This window comes from Mirounga angustirostris, unplaced genomic scaffold (assembly GCF_029215605.1).
Source record: "Mirounga angustirostris isolate CCGP_5_RB_7025 unplaced genomic scaffold, mMirAng1.0.hap1 SCAF_1, whole genome shotgun sequence".
NCBI classification, from domain to species: domain Eukaryota; kingdom Metazoa; phylum Chordata; class Mammalia; order Carnivora; family Phocidae; genus Mirounga; species Mirounga angustirostris.
The window spans coordinates 32,676,874-32,689,860 of NW_026991709.1; the positions used below are offsets into that span (position 1 = coordinate 32,676,874).

Here is a 12,987-nt window from a genome sequence, read left to right on the forward strand (position 1 = left end):
TGAATTCTCAGTGAAAAGATGTTCACTGCACATACAATCAGAAAAGAAAAATTAAAACTATTCAATTGGTAGAATTAAGAAATTGACAATATTAAATGTTGAGAAGGGTAGATAGAATGGTAGCTCTCACAAATATGCTTGGAATCTGTAAATGCTACAAGCATTGTGTGGGATTTGGGGATATCTGAATAAAGGAAATTAATGAAATTCCACATAATCAAGCAATTTCAAATGATTTGTAATATCACATGATTTGACATACTATACTCTGTGATCAAATGTTTCGTTAAAGCACAGTAATCAAGAAGACATGCCCATAGTCCTCAGTGAGATCTAAAAAGCTATGTTAATGGCTCTTCCCCCAAACTGCCAAATTAAGCACCAAATTGACCTAGCTGAGTTGGGGAGCAACTGTTGTGATAAATTCCATGTGCCTAGTTACACCTGGAATGCTTGTTAAAAATGTGGATTCCAGAGTCCCATCCCCACATATTTTAATGTATTAAGTCTGGTGGTGGGTGGTGGGTGATAGTTCAGTATTATTTTTCTTGATTATGAGGTTTCTTTGGTTCAATGGCCAAAGTTTGGAAAACAACATTCAGTCTCTTGATAAAAATGAATAAATAAATGCAACAGAATTTCAGAGATGTTATTAAGAAAAGATTAGAAAGAGACATATTTAAATCTATTTGCTTAACATGAAGATCTTCACAGAAGGGTAACACCTGTTTTTGTGTTTCCAAAGATCCAAGGATCAAGAAAAGTGAGAACCATTATGAGCTGAAGTTCTAACAAGCAAAAGCAGAAGGGAATGATATCTCCTCAGTATTTGAGAAAACGCAAGTAGATTTTTATAGTAACTAATAAAGCTGAAGACTGAAGACAGGAATTCTGAATCCAAATGATAGAGCACCTTGAATGACATGAAAGAAATTTGGACTTCATCAGTTGTGCTCTAGAAAGATGAATGACTCTTGCAGATATAATGCACGTGGATTTAAGTGGGGCAAAAATGGAAGTGAGCTGTTAGCTTAGAAGGCTGATCCCAGGAAGTAAAAGTGAGAACCGGGGGCACGGCTGTCTGTGGAGAAAAGGGGCTAGGTTCAAGAAAAATAAAAGCACCAATAAATATACATATGTATATTTTTCCATTACTCGTATGAGGTGGATGAGGTAGAGGGACATGTCATAGGTGATTTTGCCTGGATGCATGATGGACTACTTATGACTTGGAAAAACAAGTAGAAGGGCAAGTATGGCACAAGGAATGAAACATGTAGCTTTGAATAATTTCCTTTACTATATTTTCCTCACAAATTTTTGCAATACACCTCCAGGTGGAGATATCAAGTAGATTTTTGGAAATGCAAGTGTGGCAATCAGGAGCAATATATGGACTAAAGATAGCAAATTTGGATTTCATTATTGAAACTCTAGAAATACATCCCACCATCTGGGGTGACTGAGGAGCATGAACAGTCAATACAGTGAACAAATAGAAAAATGAATCTGACAGATAATTTATGTAAAAAGATATGATATAGAGTGAATGCTCCAGAAATGTTAGCTTACTCCTCCTAACTTCAAATAAAGACCAAATTAAATGGCAGATATTGTAATTTTAATGGAATTTAAGAGCTGTATAAAAAAGATAAGTGTTGGAATAGTCAGAGATTACATGGTGGAGGAGGAACATGAACCACCCTAAACAAATGAGTAGGATTTGGTTCAGTAAAGGTGGGGAAACCTGCAGATCAAAGAAGCCATGTGTGTGGAAACGTGAAGGTGGAGGTGTCCAACGTCTGTCTCAGAATGACATAATGGACTCTTCCAGACTCCTTGGCCATATTTGTGCAAATTTCAAAGTAAATGATGAAGACAGTAATTTTTATGCTTTTTCTCTAACTTCCAAAGATGATGGTACAGTTGGGGCAGTGGTTAGAGGTAGGCTTTCTTACTAAAGAAGTTTCTCTTGGGGCGCCTGGGTGGCTCAGATGGTTAAGCATCTGCCTTCGGCTCCGGTCATGATCTCTAGGTCCTGGGATCAAGCCCCGCATCCTGCATCGGGCTCCCTGCTTAGCAGGGAGTCAGTTTCCTCCCTCTTCCTCTGCCTCTCCCCACTACTTCTGCTCTCTCTCTCTCACTCTGTATCTCTCTGTCTCAAATGAATAAATAATAAAAAAAATTCTTAAAAAAAAAAAAAGTTTCTCTCTGGCTCTGACATCCTTGTAAAGTCGCTGATTATGGAAGACTGGTCTGAGGGAGGTGCCAAAAAGGGTTTGGACATGAAAAGGATATTTAGGAGATTAAAAAATTATGAGTGCTGAAACAAAATTTTAAAAATAATATAACTTCTTTTTTAAATATGAGGGGAAAAATATAATTCCATAATATACGGGAAAAGCATGTCCTCTGTCATGAGCAAGAACTTGTTTCCAATTGTGGATCTTCCCCTATTTGATGAATGGCTGTGTATATTTTGCTTAACCTCTCTGAGCTTCAGTTTCTTCATATATTAAAAATCTAATAAAAGTCGGGTGCCTGGGTGGCTCAGTTGGTTAAGGGACTGCCTTCAGCTCAGGTCATGATCCTGGAGTCCCAGGATCGAGTCCCACTTCGGGCTCCCTGCTTGGCGGGAAGTCTGCTTCTCCCTCTGACTCTCCCCCCCTCATGTTCTCTCTCTCTCTCAAATAAATAAATAAAATCTTAAAAAAAAAAATCTAGTAAAAGTCTTACCTCAAAAGGGTGATGTGAAAATTTGAATGAAATATCTATTGCAGGTAAGATGCTAACACTGTGTCTACAATTTTCTCCTATATGGCTTTGGGTAAGTCAGTTACTTTTCTAGCACCCCTATTTCCTATAACATTGGAGGTTTGGCTGGTCCATATGCCACTAATATATTTTAGATATAACCAAGGATACATTAACAGTAGTATTGCTCACTCATTTCAACAGCAAGTTTAGAGAGATAAATTATTATGTGACCAGGTTATAAGTCTAGCCTCTTGTATGTTATTATGGTTATATTTCTGATCTCAGAGATCAGAGAGAGAGACAGAGAGAGAGAGGAAAGGAGAGGGGGAGAGAGAAAGGAAATTCAGTTGAGTTTTCCAGGCAATAAGGAGGAACTCATTCTCTAGCGGATTGGATGGAACCTTACCTCAAGTTACATTTCAAATGGTGCATTGCACCCACTCATTCATCAAGCTGCCAGGGGCTTGCTTTGCTGCCCTGTTTTTTTTTGTTTTTTTGTTTTTTTCTTTTAAAATTCACATCTTAGCAGTGTCTTGAGTTCCTCAGCCTCATAATGAAAGTAACACAGTAAATTTTGCATAAATAAAAATAGCTCCTAATATATCAAGTATAGATGGATGCCAAAAGGTGAGATCTCACAGCTGAGTACAACATTAGTTTCCAAATATTGCAAGCAAGTGTATGGCTTCCCTTTCATTTCTAACCAATGTTATTTTGCATCTGAATTGATTCCATTATTCAGTAAAAAAAAAGACAGTTATACAGGCCAATATAATTCTCTTTGGGGAGATATTCGGATATTTTTCTCTATTCTGCGCAGTATAGAGAAAGAGAAAGTCAGCTTTAAACCTCTGGGACTCCCTGGGCAGCTGTTGAGTCTCTGCCCTCCTCCCACACTCAGCACAGCGCTATGCCACTGGAAATCACTAACCCTCTGCAGGATATAGCCCAGAAGATGCTAACACTGGTTCAAGGGCAGAGGAAGGGAAGGAAAGGGAAGTAAAAGGAAGTATGTGGAAAAATCCCCCAAACCTGTGATTATCAGCTCTTTTCTGAAGCCAGCTTTCATCAGGGATCTGCAGCTGTGTCATCTATTTCCGTTCTGCAGATCATACAGGGCTAAATTGGAAGATGCATGCAGGAAGATATGTGGAGAAGGGTTAAAGGAAGTCCAAAATCCGTGGTAACCATATGAGGTGAATGCCCCCACTCCTTACCTTTACATACCCTTACATACTCCTCAGCTTTACCCTCCCCCCCCCGTGGGAGGAAGACAGATTCCTAAGACACACACAAAAAGTCCTCTTACCTACTGGGTATTTGTTCTTAGATGCTGCTGAGGTTTTTTATGTGGGTTTTTTTTTTTTTCCTTTTGGGGGAGGAAAGGGAGGGCTTGATGGAACACCCACTAACCCTTTAATAAACCCCATTAATGAAATCAACATGCCACATTGCATGCCTTTCAAAAAGCTTTCAAAAGATACAGAAGAGAGGCAGGTTTTGCAGTAGCAAACTGAATCTCCCAAAATAATAGGTCTGAGGAGCATCCAAGTTTGGGCCTGAAAGCCTAGCTACCACACTTCTAGCTGGCCTCCTAATAAACAGATGGATTCTCAAAATATTTTCTATTTAGCATTACATCCTAGTTCCCAAACAACGATAATGAAGGGGACAAACGGAAAGTGGGGAAAGAATGCAATGATATTGTCTCCCCCCATGTGCTCAAAGAGGGATATTTCCTCTGAAAGTTCCCCTTCAAGCAACCAACCCCCCAGGTGGGCCATTCTATAGAGTCCTTCATCTCTGCCCCTTCCTCCAAATGCTCAGGGGGGGTTTCGGATCCACCTCCAAATTAAACAATCTCCCATTACTACTTGAAATACACAAACCATTTCTTAACGGGCCTTTGAAACATCCAGCCTGATAAAATCACTTAAAAAGAAACAGGGCAGATGACCCAGAGGAGTTTGCAAGGTCAGGGCACTCCCTGGTGAGGGCGTGAAAGGGTGGGAGGTGCTGAGGTCAGGGTTAAATGACACTGCGAAATGAAGGCCCCTGCCCTGCAGTCTCCTTCCTTCATCTATAGAAGGAGTCTCCAGTGAGCTCCTGGGTCTGGAAGCCTGCCCCTTCGGAGCCACAGAGAGGCCACGGAAGCCTATTTCAGAGCCGCATCTAAAGCAGCCCACTTAAAAGAGCCAAGAAAAGCCTGGCTAGATGACCAGAACTGCCCCAAATCACTCGCTGCCCTTCTCTTGAAGGCTCATCAACGTTTCCCTTCTTTCCTCTTCGTCTCCTTCCCCTCGGGAGTGCAGGTTCTCTAGGATGTTTGGGGTGCACGCCAGGGATTTTCAGGTAGCAGTCGCAGCTCTGAACCAAAGACCGGAATGGGATGCCTCCGCACGCCATCTCCCCGCCCCACCTGTCTGCCCCGCAGCACAGTGGCCCCTAAACGGATAACCCAGGACCTCTGCGGCCCTTCCTGCGCGGGGCCCTCGGGATGTCGGGGCGCGTGGTCGCCTGGCGCAAGCAGCCACCCACCGCAGCGCTGCAGCCCCCGCCGAGCGGCAGCCGGGGCTGCGACAGCCGGATTGCCACGCCGAGCTCCCCGCTCCGCCCGCGCGCAGGGCACCGTCAGCCTCTCCCCATTGTGTCCGCAGCGCTGCGGGTCTGAGCCGCGCGAGCGGGTGCACCCGCGCCAACCCCGAGCCCCAGGCAGGAGGAGCGCGGGAGGGAAGAGGGGTCAGGGTGAGGGAGCGAGAAGGGCCCCCAGAAGGGCACAGCGCTTCATCAATAATGCAGAGGCTCCTGCAAAACGTTTTCCAGCTAAACGCCACCAACTGGAGCGCTTCCTGGCACGTCCCACGCGTGTGGTTTTTGTGTGTGCAAAATGGGACGCACCTTGTTCATTCATCTGTTTTCTCTCCCTCTTCCTCTCTCCCTCAGATAAAGTCCCCCCCCCCGTTTTAGCTTTAAACCCCCACCGTTCCACATCAGCACTACACGTCCAGGCAAAAGCTGCAGGTTGGAAACGCAGGTCCTGAAAGACTTCACTGCCTACGTGTCACTAAGAGTTCATCAAAATTCATCTAGTAATGCATATTTCCAAAGCCCCCGTTCTCATCCCCCTTGTTAGAGAACGTTTCCAAAGTTTGGAAGCTCAAATGGCCTCGGAGCTGCGGGTTTCTGAGCCTCTGTCCAATTCATAACCACGGTACGGTCAGAGACCCCGAGATTACGCGGGGAAGTTGCCCAGCACGAGCCCCAGCAGGCCCCTGATGCTCCGAGCATCCTTAGAAGCAGTTCTCCCGTGTGTCCCCAGGAAGCCCAAATGCGGCACAGAATCTCTTCACACAAGGGTTAACCCAGCCACACACAACAGACACAAATCCCGAAACTTCTTTGTGAAGCAGGAGCACCCCACCCGGAACGGACACTCCGAACAACTTGCAAGGAAACAAAACAAAACAAAACAAAACAAAAGCCAAAAACCCATCGCATCCCTGCAGGGAAACTTGTTGAATCCCTCCCGAGCGTACGGCTGCAATTTCCGATTTAGCCTGAAGGTTTTTGACTCTATCCCCAAATACCCCAGTCACAATTTCTGGACAAACTGCAGAGTGCTGTCCGCACCCATTCTGCACTCCAGCAACCACCGATGTAAAACCAAGCGTGGTCCCTTTTGACAGGTCCAAAGCCGGCTGTCACTTCCTTTGCAATCATTTGGGAGACTTACCCTTCGACAAGACTGTTTTCGGAAATCTAGCGGTTCTGTGGTGCCGGCGCAGCCCTCCAACTTTGCTGTGCACGGAGACCTCCCCGAGTTTAAAGCAAGCCAAAGCTGTATGGGACTTTTAAACCTAAGCGTGGGGAAATTAGGGAGAGTGTAAAGTCGGGTTTCTTCTCAGTATCAGCACCCTGGAAAAATCCAATCCTTCTTCAGTAGAGAATTCTTTGAAACCCGTTATCTGTATTACTATTAATGCGCAGAGCAGACGGCGCTGCATGCAAATAGGTGCAAGTGTGAGCTTCTATTGGTGGCTGCGGAGGCCCCTGGGTCCTACTGCTCCGGCTCCAAACTACCCGGCAACACTACGCACGCAGCTTTGGAGGCGCGGAGGGGAAAATGGATGTAATTGATTCGTTACCTCTGGTATTGTAATGCCTGCTGCGATGTTTAACCGAGGGAAAAACCCTCACATTTAAACTCCTGTCATGTGATCTATCATTTTATTTTTGCTTTTAATTGCCTCTGTAGAGTGGCTTTGAAAATACAAAGGATTTTAAAAGAACATTTTCTGAAGAAAATTCAGATAGTCTTGGCAGAAAAAGCCTCTTTTCTGCTCTCTATTATGCGTTATTTGGATATAAATCCAGGAACTGTGTATATAGTCAAATACTACTGCACTTCACTTATGTAGAATAACACTTAATTTTATTCTTGAAAATGCACTGCTACTCCAAATTAAATGAGTAGGTTAAAATGGTAGAAGCTAATATATGAATGTGCTGATTATAGAACATGGGGCATGTATTTTAAATGATACTGAAAATGCGTCAATGCCATGGACATCATTTTTATTTTGCAAAATAAATTCAGAAATATTTTATTTGTGAATACTGGTAACAGAAATTTAAATGAGCGTAAAGATGTTGCTAACGTCACAAGATTTCAAGCATTTACTATTAATTGCCACATTTTCTTTTTAGTTTCTAGTTTAGCAAACCCAACAGTAATGCAAATTGGCGCAACAAGGAGATTTAAAGTGAGGCAGGCCTATGATGACTGGTGATTTCAAGTATTGTAACATTGAGCAAAAACACTTCAGTACACCATCATTAAATGTATCTATCTTAAAAGTGAGAATATTATTCAATCCTTACATGTGAACTTAAAGCCCTTAAGCATGGTTTTCCCTTGACCTTTAATTTTGTGGAGGAAAAGAGAAATTCTCATGTAAACTGAAATGACACAGACTCTCCACGAAGTTCCATAGAAGATATTTGCTGATATTACAGCTTAGGAAATAGCATGATTTTATTGTGTTTGAGATGAAAATAGTAATGTAAATTTAATTACAAAATTATTATGTCTATAATATACAGCTGAATGCTGTTAGACAATGATACACTGAATAAGGTCAGCAAAAACCAACTCATAAATTCATCATCCATGTGTAAACTAAATAAATGAAAACGCAAAAGGCAAAAATACAACAGAATGGAGATCCCATGCCAAATATATGTATAGCATTTGAATTTAGGTAGTGTGTGCTACAATTCTTCTTCATTTCCATAACTCCTTCCCCTTCCAGCCACTTCCCTTCCCCCATCAGTAACCCTTGACAACAGAAGTGTTACTTTGAGTCCAGGTTACCTTTGCCACTTTCCAGACTAACTTAGCTATTACATCCTGGTAGGATACAGAATTAACTCTTACATGACTGAGGTGTAAAAGAAGAGAGTTGCCTTCAGGATTAGAAAACCGAGTATTCTTATGTATATTTCAAAATTTTTCACCAAATACATATCCTTGAAACATCCATGACCACTAATTTAGGGTGAAAAGACATGATCAATCGTCATTACATTAGAGTCAATTTTCTCCATTTCCCCACTGCTATTGTGTTTCTGGAACAGCCTTTTGGAATGTCTTTTATTCAAGGCGATTACAATCACTTTAGGCTAGGTTCAGAATTTTTCAATTTACAATAAAGTTAACATAAAAGTATCATGATATTATTACATTCAGTATAAGACTGTGAAGGACTCATTGTCTGTAAAAAAAAAAAAAGATAAGAAGCTATTATTGGTAGAGTAAGAAAAGGATAATGACCATGCAAAGTTGAATGGAGAAGAGTGATATTCAATTTTTTTTTTAAAACAAGTACATTATTGGTCTTTCAACTTCCTGCTACAAGTAGACTTGAAAAAATAATCATGTCCAGCCTAAGTGCGAATTGAAAGTTGTGCATTTAATGAATATCTTTTTAGAACTGAGAGAAGATGTGTTTTACTCAGGCAGAGTTTGTACAAAATTAATGCAATTTTTCTATGACTATAATTAAATAGAGAATTTAAGTAGTAGACAAATATGATAGTGAACAAACAAGAATAAATAAATAAAAGTCAGGCTATTAATACGTTTAGCGTATACTTGTTTGATCAATTTCACTCACTTTCTGCATAAAAGGCCCAGGCAAACATATAGCAGCTAATCAGAATCATAAATTCAACTTATTTATTTTTTAAGAAAAAAGATATTCAACATCTCTTCAATGAGTTACTTGTATTTACCCAAATTATGCTCATATATTTTGAGATATATAATATGTGGTATATTATATATACATATTTATAAATATTTAAAATATATTACTTGGATATAGGGGTAAGAAATATTTTAAACAAATAATATTAAAACTGTAATAGTTTTCATCATTCCTAAACCTGTAGAAATATCATTGATCTATTCTTTACTATTTGAAGTATTCTTGGACCCCTCATTTCGTCAGTACAGTTTTCAAGGACAATATATGCTCTGTCAGAAACTGATTTCCATTATGCCCTTGGATCATGATGACAATGCCTTATTGTGGCTAATGTGAACATCTATAAAAGTTGGAAAGCAAAACATACCTGGCATATCCCTGTATTCCATTACTGTAATCAACTTTCTTTCTAAATTTAAATCGTTCATCATGTAATAGCATACCATTTGGTGAAATTTAATGAACTCTAATGACATTCAGCTACTATCCAAGCTGTTTTTAAAATTCTTTGTCTTCAATAATTTGGAAATATGCATAGGTTAAAAAATTTAGAAGCTATAGACATTAATCCACTTGTGTACTTTAAATAGAAATGTATTCCTGCTTGATTTTTGACAGATGAAAAGGAAATTAACATACATAAATTATACTTTAAAAGTAGAAATATAAAATTAAGGATGTGGTCAGATGGGCATTTTTTTCAGTAGTAAATCAGTAGTAAGTAAGCAGTAATATTCATAACAGCTGCTAACTGGGATACTATGATATATTAAATAATTCACTAAAACATCTGTATAAAGTTTCAAAAGGTTACATGTAAATGCATGGCTTATAAATTAATTTGGTGAATTGCTAAACAAGGTGAAGAAAGTACAACTCAAAAGTTAAAAATAAACCTATATACCTTACTACCTTAGTAAGTTTGTGGAGAAATATGGAACTCAAAATGATGAACTAAATTTGACACTAAGTAGAAGAGATGAGAACTTCATGGTACAGTGATTTTGGTAAGATGATCACCATGAATGGAATGCTCATAATATTTAGAATCTTAGTAAAATTTGGCAAGGAGAAGAGGCATGGAGGAGGATATATTCCTGTATATCAAACAGGATTGTAAAGCAAGCAAGATAAAAGTTGACAAAAATGTAGAAATGAAATACTTTGGCAAAAGATAAAAGAGCAAACAACAAAACAAAGGAGAAATAGGGGGACATATCTGTTATAGTACATTGAGATTAGAGGAAGCATTAATAAACAGTTTTAATTCAAATACTAAGTTCTTAAGAATATACTATGTATTAATTCTAGAAAATCTGTGAATAAAAACTAAAAATATTTTTGTGAAAAAAAGACAAAAACACATAAACCTATCTAAAAATGTTTATAAAATGTGAGATAATGTTTAGTTACAGCAAATAAACAAATGGATGTGGGTAAAAATATGTAAAATACTATGTATATATGTAAAATAAACCACTACTTCCAATATAGAGCTAAACATGCAATCAATTTTCTGTATGCTTATTATATCAAGGCTAATGGTCAGATCTTGTGGTTTGCCTTTCAAAAGATACGAACTGGTTATACTATTTAGAAGGAACTCTGTACTAACCAAATTCTAACATATTCAAAAGCCACTTCTTAGTCTATTTTAAGGAATCCTTTAGGACTTACTTGCAAAGCATACTAAAACAGCAATTATTTTAAACTGTGTTTTTATTCATATATTATAGTTCTTATGATTAAATTCAATCAAAATGTAATGCTATTTGCTTTTGTCCTAGACCAAACTCTGCCTTTATAAAAGTAATATTAAAGTCAAGTCACTTGCTCATTTAGTGAATATTGAATCTACTTTTCATATGGTACTGTGTTGGATACATAAAAGTGGACGACAGTACAACAGAAATTAAGAGTAACCATTATTTTTATGTAAAAGCAAATAGAAATGAATAAGCATCATTTTCTAGGAAGGGACAAATTGCAGAATATACATTTTAATATTAAATAATAGTAATGTTAAATATAGTAGTTTGTGTTTCCTATTCTGGAGGTTAATAACAAAAAATCTACTTAAAATAAAGTTTACGCCTTCCCTTATTACTTTTAAAATAACTTCCCCTGCCACATCTCCAAGAATGCTACTTTTCTTAAGCAACATTGAAACGTAGGTTATCACCATGCACTATATTTACAAGGAGAAAAGTGAATTTTAATGGATTTTAATAGTTTTCAGTTTAAATATCTGTACAATACTTTGGCTCAATGAGTTGGTTTTCATGTTAGTTTCTTTTCCTAGGGTAGTAAAGACATCCTATTCTTCAATTGTATTACTCACTTGTCGATAATCATTTCCCAAGATTAAATAATAGATAGATGGATGGATAGATAGATGTGAATAGATGACAGCATTCGAGAAATAATTGAGAGAGTAGATTAAGAGTAGATTTTGGCTCTGGAATTGATGGTGGAAATGGCTATGACTATTTTAGTAATATAATTGCATTAAGTAAAATTTTAAAAGAACACTAAATATTCATAAATGTATATATTTTTAACCCGAGAGCTTTTAAAGATTTTTATTTTTATTTATTTGAGACAGAGAGAACGAGAGACAGAGAGCATGAGAGGGAGGAGGGTCAGAGGGAGAAGCAGACTCCCCGCCGAGCAGGGAGCCCGATGCGGGACTCGATCCCGGGACTCCAGGATCATGACCTGAGCCGAAGGCAGTCGCTTAACCGACTGAGCCACCCAGGCGCCCCTAACCCGAGAGCTTTTAAAATGGAACGTGGGTTCTGAAGGGCAAAGATCCAATAATTTAATTCTGACAAGCAAGCAAATTAACATAAAAAATTAAAAATAGAGTAAGAATAACTAATTTTTTAAGTAAAGATTGGCTCAGACTGAAAAAAGTAGTTTGGGAAAGGCCAACATCTGGAAGTGAGAGTTGAAGAATAAGATAAAGCAGTCATACCCTACTTCCTGAAAGGTGGTTCAAGGTTAATGAGTAAATAAAAACTGGGAACTACTTGAATCCTAAGTTTTCTTTTGGTCTAGTCATTGAGGTTAAACACCTCCAAAGGAGATATAATATTCATGATTAAGAAGGGATCAACATATTTAAACTCATTAATGTTTGTGTGTTGTGAATATGGGTGGCTCTTTTTCTTTTTCTGTTTCTTGTTTGTTTGTTTCATGTCCTAAAAAGCACATGTACTAATTTTTTTAAAGAAATAAATTAAAAAGTAAATTTTAATATTAAATCAAATAAACACATATTTCAGTTTATCTCTTATTATTTCTGTACCTTAGGAAGGTCACTAGCCTTTTTAACCTCAGATCACTGCTTTCTCATGTAGAAATAAAATCTTGTTATTGTGAAAATACATGTATGACAAGGTTTTGTAAACTTTACATTTTTAAAATAATGTTAATTGATATTAGAAGAACGCCTAGCTATTTTAACTTCATTCAACTATTTAGTACCAGGAAGATTACAAACCATTCTGTAAGTTGCAAATATGATCACCAAAGCTTTCTGTAATATTTTTTTAAAACATTTTTTTTTTAAGATTTTATTTATTCATTTGACAGAGAGAGAGAGAAAGCACAAGCAGGTGGAGTAGCAGACAGAAGCAGAGGGAGAAGCAGGCTCCCTGCTGAGCGAGGAGCCCGACGTGGGGCTTGATCCCAGGATCCTGGGATCATGACCTGAGCTGAAGGCAGACGTTTAACTGACTGAGCCACCCAGGTGTCCCTCTCTGTAATATTTTTTAAGAACTTTTTAAGAAGATACAAAAATCTACCTCTTTTCTAAAATAAGGAAATGGGGAATAAAACAGTCAATAATAAGAAATTGCCTGGACAATTTCCAAAATGGGCTTATTAAAATATCTTGTAAGCAATTAGGGCATTTTAGGGCACAAAAGGGTATGGGCTTAAGAAGGAATCATACACG

The 12,987-nt window shown here is 38.4% G+C and overlaps 1 protein-coding gene across 1 annotated transcript in view; it reads right to left on the bottom strand.

Moving 5' to 3' along the window:
* The window catches only part of ROBO1 (roundabout guidance receptor 1), a 1,126,461-nt gene extending 1,119,799 nt beyond the window's left edge, over positions 1-6,662 (bottom strand). Inside the window, exon 1 of the mRNA XM_064580171.1 lies at positions 6,491-6,662. The gene's annotated coding sequence lies outside the window, so the exon portion shown is untranslated. The remainder of the gene's footprint in view (positions 1-6,490) is intronic.
* Positions 6,663-12,987: the final 6,325 nt, after the last annotated feature.